Source organism: Nicotiana tomentosiformis, chromosome 9 (assembly GCF_000390325.3).
Source record: "Nicotiana tomentosiformis chromosome 9, ASM39032v3, whole genome shotgun sequence".
Taxonomy (NCBI): Eukaryota; Viridiplantae; Streptophyta; class Magnoliopsida; order Solanales; family Solanaceae; genus Nicotiana; species Nicotiana tomentosiformis.
The window spans coordinates 45,045,064-45,059,813 of record NC_090820.1 but is presented as its reverse complement, the minus strand read 5'-3'; positions in this window follow the sequence as shown (position 1 = coordinate 45,059,813).

Sequence of the window (14,750 nt, the reverse complement as noted above, 5' to 3'; positions counted from 1 at the left end):
TCCGCAGCTATGATATGCGCAGATGCGGTCCATTGAATATAGAAGCGGAGGCAGCCAGATTGAAACCCCTTATTATGTGTTATGTGATTGGTATTGAGGTGACGAACATGCCAAGTGACGGGCATGTGGGCGTATCGTAACTCTGGTTGATTTCATGAAACCGTATTGTGACTCTATCTTGTTGATATCCTTGTTTTCATCATGTGATTAAGTAATTATGATGTAAATCATGCTATATATCATGTTTAGGATTTAAGCCGGTACTGTTGGGACCCCTAGTGGTCATTTCTTGCTGTCATCTCACTGATTTCATTGATATACTATACTCAGTCATATTAATGAATTTTATATCATATCTTAGTCTCAATTGTTATTTATTGATACATCATATCATTGCTCCGGGTTAGTTTTCATGACATTGTGAGCCCGTGGGTGAGACTGGAGAGATTGATGACTGAGTGAGGCCGAGAGCTTGATTATGAGTGACAGTTATGGGATCGGGCCGCACGCCGCTACGGTTATACTTATTTGTGATGGAGCTTGGGTTGTAGGAGCCCCTCCAGAGTCTCATCACACCCCTAGTGAGCGCAGTTGATATTATTGAGGGATAGATCTTCCCTGGACCTGGATATTTTCTGAAGCATTTGATACCTGGAGATGGATCTTCTCCATAGGGCTGGATTGGCCTTCCTCGGTACTGTGATTGCTGGTTAGTGATGTATATATTCCGGGATAGACCTTCCCTGGGCCGTATGAGCCATATACATTACCGAGTGGTTGAGTATTTGAGAGTGTGAGCACATGAGTCTGACAACATGGTGCATCACATACAGCATGATTCGCATGTAGAGATAGTAGAGTTATATTCTTTACATTGTTCTTATATGCTCTACCTTACTTTTTTGAACTGCCTATTAAATTGAAAGCATGCCTATGTTTCTGCACATTTATTTCCATTTTGATATGTACCGGTTGAGTTCGTCACTACCTTTCAGCCCAAAGTTTGGACTCGTTACTTACTGAGTTGGATGTACTCACGTTACTCCATACACCTCATGTGCAGATCCAGGCGCTTCTGGTCATGGCGGTGGTTGCTGATTGACGCTTCAGAGATTAGAGATTATAAAGGCAATTACACGGCGTTCGCTGGCCTTGCCTCTCCTTCTATATCATTAGTTGTATTTTCAGTTTATTTATCTAGACACTATAGTGTTTAGACAGTCATGTACTTAGTGACACCCCGATTTTGGTTTGGATTATATCATATTTTGGGATTTATTCTATTTTCAAAAAGGTTTCTTTAATGTTAACTACTTCCGTCTTTACTTTCAATGTTATTTTGTTGTGATGAGTTGTTGAGTTGAGGCTGGCCTAGTTCCATGATAGGCGCCATCACGGTGGTTGATTTTGGATCGTGACATCCTTATATTTGTTTCAAAAGGTCTACAAAAGTCAATGTCGGGCCCTCTTGGATTCTTAATCCAAGCTTACTCGGGCGATTCCCAAACAAATACAAGCTTACACGAATTAAAATCGACTCAATCGGAGTCCGATAGCATAACCAATTCACCAAAATATCGCTCTTGGATGTTCATAACCCAAGAGTCCAACAACACTACTTTGGTCCTATATCTCTGAAATACTTTTCCAAAACTCACCAAATTCGAGTATGATATTCTCCTAATATAGGAGAATAAATCCCCAAACTGAATTGGAAAATAAACGCCTCTAATTCATTTTTAATTTTTAAAATTTAGGACATCACCCTAGGTCAAGATTTAAAGAATTAAATGAGTTTTCAATTTAAATTCATGGATTAAAGCTTAAACGAAGGGAATGAATCAAAGAAAAATACTTAGGTTATGGTTTAGACCTTACTCCATGGAAGAAACTTAAAGAACATCCTTGAATTCTCCGAATCCCAAACTTTCAAGATGAGAAAAACTACAACATTAATAGCCAAAAATGCCCATTGTTCTGCCTCGTTTCTTGTGCCAAATGATCCCAAAACTCACTTTTGTTTCCTGCAATGGATTCCTCGTGAAATTTCAGTAACTTTAGGCTTTTGAATTACTCAATTTGACCTTATAATGAAGGAGATACGTTGGTTTCAATTTTTTGAAATAGTGCATATTTTTAAATACGAATTTAGTGGCAATGTCCTAATTAATCTGCAAAATCTGGTAACCCAATTCGTAGTAAAATGACCATCAATTCCTCATACGATGTCGAAACTTTATGATTTCAGTTGATATGGTATCAAAATTACTATACAAATATAATAGTTTAGTCGAAATACGAATCAAAGGTCATTTGCTCAATTGTGTAACCTCTATGCTCAGCTCGACGTTGAAACCGAAATCAATCATCATACAACCCAAACTTATCCAAAACTCATCGGAATTCAACCAAACTTTGTGGACATGTCCAAAATCATCATACAAACTTATTGGAATACCTAAGCCCTAGTTCCGAGTCCGTTTACCCAAAAGCCAAACTTTGGTTAATTCTTCCAATTTAAAGCTTTTAAAATGAGAATCATTCTTCCAAATAAGTCCTGAACGGCTTGAAAACGGAAACCAACAATACAGGCAAGTTATAATACATAATATGAAGTTATTCAAAGTCTTAAACCACCGAATGGAGTGCTAAAGCTCAAAACGACCGGTCGGATCCTTACTACATTTGACTAAGTGTGACACTTGAACGAATTTAGCATAACATAATCATGTGAGATATTACATTTTTTTTCCTATTCATTCTTAAGTTAATTGATTTGGTATGTGATTTGCCATGATAGCTTCAATTGTAAGTTGTCATTACATCTCATCAAAATAATCCATTTTTTTAGAATACATGGCTATGTAATATATATCTCTCTACTTCTTTCAATCTTTTATTTATATTCATTCTTTGATGATTTTTTATTATATATTCTCATTTATTAAGTAAATCATTGACAGTCATTAGTCATTCATATGATAACTTTCTAACATAATTGTTCTTTCTTCTCATTTTAATCAACTATTTTAAGCATGTCTTTTGAGTATCTTATTCATTTTATCAAAATGACATTGGACATAAATCAAATCTTTTTAAGTGTACTCTTTTATTACATTCATCCTATTAATTAATAAATAAAATATTTGTCGCTACATATTTTGTACGCTTATTAAATCATTGAAAAACATATTTTTCATGTACCCCATCCACATTCTTCATTCACATTTTATTATACATAGATGCTTATATTTTTATCATGTAACACTCATGTTTAGTCAATCTTATTTCCCAAATCACTTTGATAATTCTTGTAAATATTAATATAATTATTCTTTTAAACCTTCCGTCTCTTGTTTGATTAACTCCACCAAAACCACATTTTGTGGATCTTGAGGGATGCCTAACACCTTCCCCTCGAGCGAATTTGAACCCTTACCTAGAATCTCAATGTTTTCGCATATCATAACTAACTTTATGTACAATGTAGTATAGGTGTCCTAGTATATCTTAAATACTAGGTGGTGACCCTAAATTTTAAATAATATTTAGAGTACTATACGTTGTAGTTTGTTTTGACTTGTGCAAAAAAGGGTACAATAATATGGCAACTCTGCTGGGGATACATCAGGTCATAACCACAATGGACTTGAGCAGTTATTTGCAGATTACAGGTTCTCCAATTCTCCAACTTCTATTCATTCTGTCATATGCTTCAAGTTGTATATTCCCTACTTTAAGTTGTATATTCTTTGCTTCAAGTCGTATATTCTTCGTCGCATGCTTCAAGTAGTCTACTCTTTGTCATGTGCTTCAAGTGATATATTCTTTGTCATGCGATCCAAGTTGTATATCCTTTGTCATATGCTTAAGTGGTATATTCTTTTTCACACGCTTCAAGTTGTGTATTCTCTGTCATGCTCATGTTATATATGATTCCCTTATGTCTATGTTGTATATTCAATTACATATGACTCTGTTATATATTCTTTCATACATGTCTTTGGTACTGCCTTATTAAACTGTCATCAATTGTCTATCGACTTTTGCTCATACACAATCTCACACAAGTTATGCGAGGGTTGTCTTTTCACCCCTCTGAACCTTCTTTCAAAACTCTCTACCATCAGAGATTGCATAAGAGGTTAACTACGTACCATCTCGCAGTTGTCCTTAACTCATGATCGAATCTGTTATGCATTCTTTATCTGCTACACATGTCTTCCAGTTGTTATCCACAACTAGGTTGTCTTTGTCTAACCAAACTCAGGTTGACTTGTGTTGAATCGTGACTTTTTGAATACACATACCCATTCCGGTCTGTATGATCATCCATCGCAATCATACCATCGTTGTAATGGCCTGACCAATTAGTTTTCTTTTTATATCCATGTTACCCTAATTAAGACTCCCCATATGTTATTTTTACTTTTTTAGGACTTGCAGTGATTACTAGTTTAGGTTTGGAACGGTTCGGGTTGAAATCATAAAACTTAGTTCCTTAATAGTGACCTAAGATGGCCAAGTTTGACTTTAGTCAATATTTTGAGTAAACGACCTCGGGACCGGAATGTGTTCGGATCAGGTTTGGTAGTGATCGGGGAGTATTTTTGTGCTTAATGTTGAAAGTTGGCACATTGAAGGTTTTCTAGTTCTTTAAATTTGGTTTGAAGCAGATTTTAGTGTTATTGAGGTTCATTTTGGATTTTGAGCCTGATAATCGCTCAGTATGGTGATTTATGACTTGTACGCAAAATTAGGTGTCATTTTGAGTTGTCTAAGTATGATTTGACACGTTCTTAGCTAGTTGAAAAGTTTGAAGTTCATAAGTTAATTCAATTTGGATTTGGGGTACGATTCTTAGTTTCGATGTTGTTGTACGTGTTCTGAGGGTTCGAACATGTCCGAATTATGTTAATGGACTTGGTTGTATAGTTGGATGGGGTCCAGGGTGGCTTAGGTGTGTTTCGGACCGCCCAAAGCCAAATCGAAAAAGATGCAGAATTTCTAATATGGTTTCCTTCTTCTCGAACGCGGAGAAAGAGTCATGTTCAGGGAGAAGGAAATAGGGTATTGGCTTTTACTCTTCACATTCATGATCAACAGTCCACGTTCGCGAAGGTCTTGGACCTGTGGCCTTCGCATTCGCGTGAGTAGGCCTGCGTTAACGAAGGTGTCGTCGCGTTCACGACGCTCAGGTGTCGTCAACTTTCTTCATCAATTTGATGCATTAGTATCACAATATGGGATCATACTTTCAGCAAAAAAGATATTTCATCCTCAAAAAGAGATTGATTTTCTCGGAATGCATATTTTCCAAGGTGCATACAGTCCAGGACCACCTATATGTCAGGAACAACTCAAATTTTCTGATACAAGCCTCACTACAAAGTAAAGTCAACAGTTCTTCGGTGTAGTAAAATTTGTAAGAGATTTCATCTAAAATATCTCAACATACATTTCTTCGCTCACAAAGATGCTCAAGAAGAATGCTCTGTCATGGGTTAAATAACAATATGAAGCAGTTGGTAAAATAAAGGAGATATCTAAAGATGTCAAGTCTCTCTACATCCCTTCAGAAGGTAAGAACATACTGCAAACTGATGCCAGCAATTAATATTGGAGTGCCATTTTATTTGAAGAAAAATATGGCCATAGGAAAATATACGGATATGCCAACGAAAAGTTCAAAGATGTCGAGTAACATTATCACTCCACTTTTAAGGAAATTCTTACAGTGAAGAATAGAATGAAGAAATTCAATTTTTTCCTGATTCATCAGAATTTTCTGATAGAAACGGATATGTAGGCCTTCCCAAAGATGATCTAGATAAATGAAAAAATTACTCCTAATCCTCAGATTCTCAGATGGGCCCAGTGGTTCACTCCATACAAGTTTCAAGTCAAGCACCTGAAAGGAAAGGATAATATCCTCGCAGATTTTCTGTCTCGACTAGAAGAATTCTCAAAGAGATTTTCCCCATCAAGATGAAATCAAAGACAAAGCTAATCAGCCACATCTTCATGTTTTAAAATGTATCAGGATCAAGTTCATTGAAGCCAACAGATCATCCACCGGAGTTGTTCAACCTCATTGATCATTTTGATCCATCAATCATAATTGAATGAAGAACCTATTATGAGCTCCAGGTTTTCTGGCAACATGGAGGATCCATTCTCTAGCCATGCGGGTTAATCTAGAATATCCATTCTCCCATATATTCATAGCACAAGTCAAGAATTTTTCATAGGAACTTTTATGGTTTTTCTGGTACTTATGCCATCAATATTATATTTTCTGGATTATCATCCACCGGGATTGTTCAACCTCATGGAACCCTTTGATCCCTCAATTTAAATGGAAATAAGAACTTATTACGAGCTCCAGTTTTTTCCGGCAGCATGGAGAATCCATTCTCAAGCCATACGGGGTCAATACAGAATATATATTCTACCATATATTTATATCACAAGCCAAAGATTTTCCTCAGGAACTTCTATATTTTTTTTGGTACTTATGCCATCTGTATTATATTTTCATGAAATTCAAGTGCAGCGTCTTCAAAGATTTTGACAACATTGAACATGCACTTAAAGTATTTTTATTATGGTTCAAGCCTCGAAGATATTGGATAAAATATTTCAACGACTCCTACAAAGGTCATGTTCCATAGGCCAGTAAAGATTATTAATGGAAACATCTAAGCGCAAGCAGAAGTATCATTCTGGTGGGAATTTCCTGTGTCTATTTTATCCATAGAAGAAGAATATAGTGACGCATAAGGAATCATCTTTGAGTAAAATAGGTGCATCCTAAGAGAAATATGGCCAAATGATTGGGCGAGCTTGAATTATACGAACACCCATCCTCACTGGGAAAGAGTCCGAGAAGCAGCAAAGTAATACCAGACACCATATGAAGTCATCCGAGAAACAATCACTCAAGACATCTCTTGATTAAGCTTACGAATCACATCTCTCAATCCAAAGGAGAAGAAACACAACGAAGTAGGATCATCAAGTTTTGGGCGTTACTCCACAATATCTTTGAAAAGATGCTTAGAAGACAAAGACGGAGAATCAATGAAAGATAATCATCTAAATAACTGCTAATCCCACCTTAATCCCATATTACCAACCAAAAACCCCTAAAAACTCATCTACCCATACCAAGAAAAAATCCCACAGATTTCCATACTATCTGGGTGTAAGGCTCCGTAAATATTTTACCTAAAAAACCCAAAATTTTGTGGTGTAGAGTTAGGCTTATATGTTAAAGATTGTAGAGATGTACCGCAGCTCGCAAGCTCGTCGCGGTACGGACTTTTTGGATTGAATAGTTCATTGAGGAGTTAAAGGAAAATGTTGGCAGAGAAAGGCATTTCTGCGGACCACTATGCGGCCGCAGAATCACTATGCAGCCGCAAAATCACTCTGTTGGCCGCAGAATGGCCATAGAGTGAGGCAGTCATTTGGGCCATTTTTGGTGTCATTTTCGCCGCCCATTATGCGACCGCAAAACCAGTTCCCGGGCCACACTCTAATTGCATATTCATCTTGGAAATATTTTGGAGGGAGGTTCTGCGGCGCTTTATGCACCCGCAGAAAAGGTATGCTGATCGTAGACTTGTCGCAGACTGAAGCAGAAAATGCCAGTTCCTGAGGGACATTTTGCGGACTGTAGAAGCATTATGCAATTGCATAAGAGACCTCTTATCTGTGTCAGGGCTCCAATGTTTCTGATTTTCAAACCCGACCCCATCCTAATATAACTCATTTGGAGATCATTTTAGTGGGAAAAGCCTTATTCTTCTAGAGAGAAAATACCAAAGAGTGAGAAAGGGAGTCCATAAGCTCATCACTCATCAATTTCAAAGTTACGGAATTTTTAAGAAGAATTCAATACGTATTCATCGTAAGAGGTAAGAATTTATACCCTAGCTCTTAATTTAGAAAATTTGCTAAAAATGAGTAACTTGCAAGATAAATCTTGGGTAGGGGAGTTGTTTATCTTTCATGCATGTGTTATCAAAGAGTGTAGGAAGATTGTGAGCTAAACATGGTAAAGTATGGGTTGTGGGATGATGAAGTCTTTCATGAAAGGACCTTGAAACATTAATGCACACCTAGTGGTTGATAAAATGCTCAACTGAGTTAGAATCATGATCACCTCCCTAATTTTGGTTCAACATGTTATATTTCTAAAATATATTAACATAGCTAAGAGAAACCAAAATACTTTATATTTTAAAGAAGCTTAATTGAGGTATGTTGGCTAAACCCTTCTTCTTAGAATTGAATCCCACAAGGTTCACGTAATTGGTGTAAGTCCCACATTGATCATTATAGAGTTTGCTATTCCGAATATGCTTGTGTTGAAGGATATATGTTCAAGTTGTATTCTAAATTCTTTTATCATGCTATCTTATCACTCGAGGATGTGTTCATTGCTTGGGATATGTGTATATTAAGACTTCAAGTCAAGTTTGAATGAAGATTGTTATGCCAAATTATGTGAAAAGTCTCCATGTGCCTTAGATTCTAAATTGCTCACATGTGTAATCAAAGTTTTGAATGAAAAGCCTTGTTGTTGTTGATGATGATAATAATGTTAGAATGTGAAAAAGAACTTGAATTATGGAATACGGCCAAGGTCTGAGTATGATATAACAATTGTGGACTCTAGTGCCGATGAATTGAAAGATGTGAAAAAAGTATGAAATGAGACGATTGATAGAAAACGGTAATTTCTCGGGCGAGATGGCCTAGCCGATCGGGCCGTGATCGGACTCCATATCATACACATGGTTATGGCTGTGCTGGATAATATATTGAGATTATGGTTGATGTCTCAAATGAGACGACCTAGCCGATCGGGTCGTGATCGGACTCCGTGTAAATTACGGTGGTATTCTGAATGATGGTATAACGGTACTAAAGATCTCCCAACCTAAAATTATGAAAATTTACTTGAAAGCTTATGTGGCTCTTAACTTGATGTTTTGGTATTGTTTGATGTTTCTACTGATTTCAGGATTGTTCCTTCTTGTAATATTGTTCATTCTATTGAGATGGTGTTTAGTTATACATACTAATACTATTCGACGGTACTAACGTCCCTTTTGCCGGGGGTGTTGCATCTTTAATCATGCCACCCTCAAGTGATAATCATGCCAACCTCCTCAAGTGATCCAAACTCAGTTGCAATATATATAACCCGCTGGTAAGGGAAAACTCTCCACAGAATCATCATAAGAATCACACAACATCAGAGCATCCCCCAGGAGATAACCCACCAGCTTAGTCTCAAACTGGCCTTTCTCTATGCCATTCCATGGCCATAACTACTATGAAATCACTAAATCTTCCCGAGTTTTAATTCGTCAACAAGACATAAGAATCTACTTCATCCCACAAATGAACAACACGAGCGATCCCTCAACACGCTCATAACTCGAGACTGTACACAACACATCAAAAAAGAATTCAATCACCCAATAGTCCTTTTTACATCCCAAGCAAACATTTCTCGTCACATCCAAGCCATCTGAACACATTCCGCAGTCACATCATAATCCTCATATAGCCATCCAACCACTCACCGAGCCATAAATCTCACTCCTAGGGACACTACCGGACATATAAGTCCAAAATCACTTGCTTACAACAATTGAAACTACCGAGCCTCCAAAACTAACCTCAATTCCTCCAGATTGGCACATCACAAAAATAAACATCTCTCACCTCATCCATGGAATCCCAAGTCATCGATGCACAACTGATACCGAGCTCCCACATAACATACAAGTGAGTGGAAAGAATTGAAAGATATTCTCTTCAAGCTGAATATATGTCGCACGATAAGGAAATAAAAATGGGAAGTTTTTCCTAGATACCCTGTAGCCCCTCGAGATAGGTATGGACATCATCATACCGATCCGCAAGACTCTACTAGACGCTTGCTCATGACTTGTAGAGCCTACGAACCTAGAGCTTTGATACCAACTTGTCACGACCAAAAATCCAACTAGCCGTAATGGTACCTAACCCGACCCACTAGGTAAGACAAATAACATTCAATACAATCCAAATGAGAATAATAAGAGTAAATGAAAAAATAACTGAACATTTGTTTGGAATATACATAAACAAAAATTAAAATCTAAAACTACCAAGGTCAAGTGGTAGCTATATCCATAAAGCAGGTATATCTTCAATCCCAGCTTCTCCCATACACAGCAGCATCAACTCCAATATCTGCACGCAAGATACAGAAGTATAGTACGAATAAAACTGACCCCATGTACTAAATAAGTAATAAACTTAACCTTAGATTGAAAGAAATGACAAGCTTGGAAGAAGGTCATAGTCCAACACCAATAGCCAATAACAACTAGTGATAATATAATAAAGATAGTAAAAGAGAATGGCATAAAAGGAATTATGCTCAGCTTGTTCACAACTACGGAAAAGTAGACATGCTTTTCAAGTATAACAGTCAAAGGCCAAATCTTACAACTGAAATCAATTATACATGTGTTTATCAAAAGAACTGTATTTTTCAATTCACAACAGTAGATAAAACGTTTTGTTTACCAAATAGTATGAGAAAAGTACATCCCTATACCGACATGTCAATATACATGTCAAGTCATCAAATTTCATATACCATCTAGCATGAAAAAATTTACATCTCTATGCCTATATGTCAAATATACATGTTATGTAAATAATTTCACAGTGATATCGTCAAGTACCCTCACTCTCATCACACTCAAGATGCCTATCTCAATTTCCCCCACTCCACCACACACACACAATCACTCTGTATTGTATGGGTGCCTAGCTCAAAATCCCCTAACCAAAGCACATGTATATATCATTGTGCTCGCGCTCACTTCTGCTATGTCAGAATCCGGAGGGGAGGATCCTGCCCAAGTGCTAATCGAAAGCCAATATTGTATGTTGTGGCGTGAAACTCGATCCAACTAATAATCAGTAGCCAATAAGGCATGTTGCAGCATGCAACCCGGTCCATATATCGCTCAATAACCAATAAGCATGTTGCGGCGTTATAACGGCTCGACTAGTCATTTTGAGTATTTTAGCCCCTTTGCCCCATTTATTACTTATTCTATGTTTATTTATAGTTATGTGACTTTCCGGGGTAGTTAGTTTGGTTCCGAAAATATTTCAGAATGAATTGGAACACAGAGTCTCAAGGTTGGAAGCTTTAATTAAAAGAGTTGACTGGATATTAACTTATGAGTAAACGACTCCGGAATAGAGTTTTGATATTTCTGGTAGCTTTGTATGGTAGTTTTAGACTTAGGTGTATGTCCGTATATTGATTTGGAGGTATATATATCGTTTTGGCTTGATTAGGCGAATGCTGGAAAGTTGAGAAGTTTGACCGATTGTTGACTTTGTTGATACCGGGCTCAGATTTTTATTTTAGGAGTTGGGATAGGTTGTTGTGTCATTTATGACTTGTGTGCAAAGTTTGAGGTCAATCGGAGTTGGTTTGGTGTGTTTTGGCATTGATTTTAGAAGTTGAAAGTTTAATAGTTCATTAGGCTTAAATTGGAGTGAGATTCATCTTTTCAATATTGTTTTATGTGGTTTGAGACATTGACGAAGTCTGTGTCGTATTTGGATTATGTTCGTCTCATTTTGGACTTGTTGGACTGTTGTAATTGTTGTATTTGGTTTCCTTATACGCGTTCGCGAGGAAGGGCTCGCAATCGCGAGGAAGGGCTCGCGATCACGAAGAGATTTTGGGAGACAGGTAAAAATTATTCTAGGCGTTCGCAAGAATTGGGACGCATTCGCGAATGTCACGACTCAAAATCCAAAAAGGTCGTGATGGCGCCGGACACCACTGTTAGGCAAGCCAACCATAATCAATTAACTAAATTACCCATTTTAGTATTATTTTTTTAAAATAAATTGTTTTTAATGAAATAGTAAAGATAAATCTCATAGAGTAAATGATAAATATTTTTAGCAACTAAATTTCTAAACAATTCACAACCATTCCCAACACCCGGTGTCACAAGCGCATGAGAAGTTACTAGGGAATTAAAATAACATACAACATCTGTCCAGAATATAAATTAGACAAGAAAATATAATAACTCTGAAAGAGATTCTGTTAGCTGCGGATCGCAATTCAATTTCAATAAATTTCAAATTTATCAAATAGCTTTACAAGCTGTAATAAACTGTCCAAGTATCGTGTAATTATTATTATTATTAAGCACGATTTCTGTCGTGGTCGTACAGCCCGCTCCAGAGTTTCGTGTACACTGTCGAGGGACGTGCGGCACGAACCATAGATGCATCTATCCTGCCGAGGCGTTCGGTCCGCTCCACAAGAAAGGATGACATTTTCTTATGTACCTCCGGAATGAGAGTATATTTATTATAAGATAAAATTCACAAGAAGGAACAATTTTTCTTAAAAATTAATTAATTTAAACAGAAAATCAAGTATATGAGATTTCCATCCTTTAATATTTTTAGCTAACAATTCACAATATATATATATACATACATATATCAAATAATATGAATTAAACAAAGAATACAATTTACACAAGTAATTTATGGTTTGAGTCCTAAACTACCCGGACTTTAGCATTAATAGTAACTACGCACGGACTCTCGTCACCTTGTGCGTACGTAGTCCCCATAATTAGCAACAATTATTTAGTTTTAATCACCTATGAGGTAAATTTTCCCTCACAAGATTAGACAAGAGACTTACCTCGTCTTGCTCCAATTTAATCCACTAGAAGGCCTTTTCCACGATTATCCAACTCTGTCTGGCTCGAATCTAGCCAAAATAATTTGATACAATCACTAAAAATTATAGGAATCAATTCTATAAGAAAATACTACATTTTTAATAAAAATCCCAAAAATAATTAAAAATTCGTTTGTGGGGCCCACGACTCGGAATCCGGTGAAAGTTATGAAATTCGACAACCATACCAGTTTAAATCTCAAAACACTAATTAAATGATGAGAATAATGATATATTTATGTTTATAGACAAAATCCAAGTTAGAATCACTTACCCCAATATCTTTTCCTTGAAAATCTATCAAATATCGCCTCTGCTCAAGCTCCAATTCGTTAAAAATGGTGAATGGGACGAATGCCCTCTTTTATAATTATGCCCAGGCAGCCCTCGATCCTCGGCCTCATCCTCGATCCTCAGCCTCGATTTTGGGCCAGAATTTCCAACAGAAAGGAAAAATTGCAGCAGCTGTTTTAAGTCCTACTTTTGATCTGTTAACCATCCGAAATTCACCCGAGGCCCTCGGGACCTCAACCAAATATACCTACAAGTACTAAAATATCATACGAACTTATTTGAAAACTTAAATCACATAAAACGACGCTAAAACCACGAATTATGCTCCAGTTCAAGCTTCATGAAACTTAAAATTTTTAACTTCTATATTTGATGTCGAAACCTATCAAATCAACTCCGATTGACCTCAAATTTTACACACAAGTCATAAATGATATAACGGAGCTATGAAAATTTTTGGAACTGGATTCCGACTATGGTATCAAAAAGTCAACTCACCGGTCAAACTTTCAAACTTAAATTCTTGTTTTGGACATTTCAAGCCTAATTTCACTACGGACTACCAAATAAAATTCCGATCACGCTCCTAAGCCCAAAATTACCATAAGGAACTGTTGGAATCATCAAAATTCTATTCTGGGGTCGTTTGAACATAATTCGATATTCAGTTACTATTTGAATTCAAATATTTTTAATTGTTTCATCAAAATTCCATATCTCGGGCTAGGGACCTCGGAATTTGATTTCGGGATACGACCAAGTACCAAATCACGATACGGACCTACCAAAACTGTCAAAATATTAATCCGAGTCCGTTTGCACAAAATGTTGACCAAAGTCAAACTTGGCCTTTTAAAGACAACTTAAGGAACCAAGTGTTCCGATTTCAAGCCAAACACTTCCAAATCCCGAACCAACCATCCCCACAAGTCATAAATCATTAAAGCACATACGAAAAGTTTTATTTAAGGGAACGGAGTTCTAAAAATTAAAACGGCCGATTGGGTCGGTACAGCGAAGGTGGGAGTTGTGCATCGCAAACGCGTGTAGAAGGTCGCATTCGCGAAGAAGGGAGGTCAGGCCGAGGGTGGCAAGTGATTTGTTCAATGCGATCGCATGGTCAGGACCATGATCATGAAGCTATGTGGTCTTAGTCATCGTGTTCACGACTGGGTTGTCTCATTCACGTAAGAGGATTTGGTAGGTGAGAATATTTGTGCTTCGCGAACGCGAGGCAATTTCCATTTTCGCGAAGTAGAGCAACTAGGTGGACTATTTAAAATTTCTAAACGAGGGTTATAGTATTGGCTTGTGGAGCTCGGCCATGGGCAATTTTTGTGAGGCATTTCACTACAAATCAAGAGGTAAGTAACTTTTGATCACTTTTGTCCAATAATATTGAATATCCATTGATTTCTACACCTAGATTATGTGTTTTAAGGTGAAATTTGGGGGATTTCTTTTTTTCGTAAGGGCTAATATATAAATAAAATCCCAAAAATTGGTCCAATGCTTACAAGATGTCCAAACCAAAAACCAAAATAGAAGTTAAATGAAGCCACTAGCTATTAAAAAGATAGAAAAGCTAAAATCTAATTAACTAACTATTACAATAAGATAAGTTGAATTCTTCCTTTTCCTATTAGTG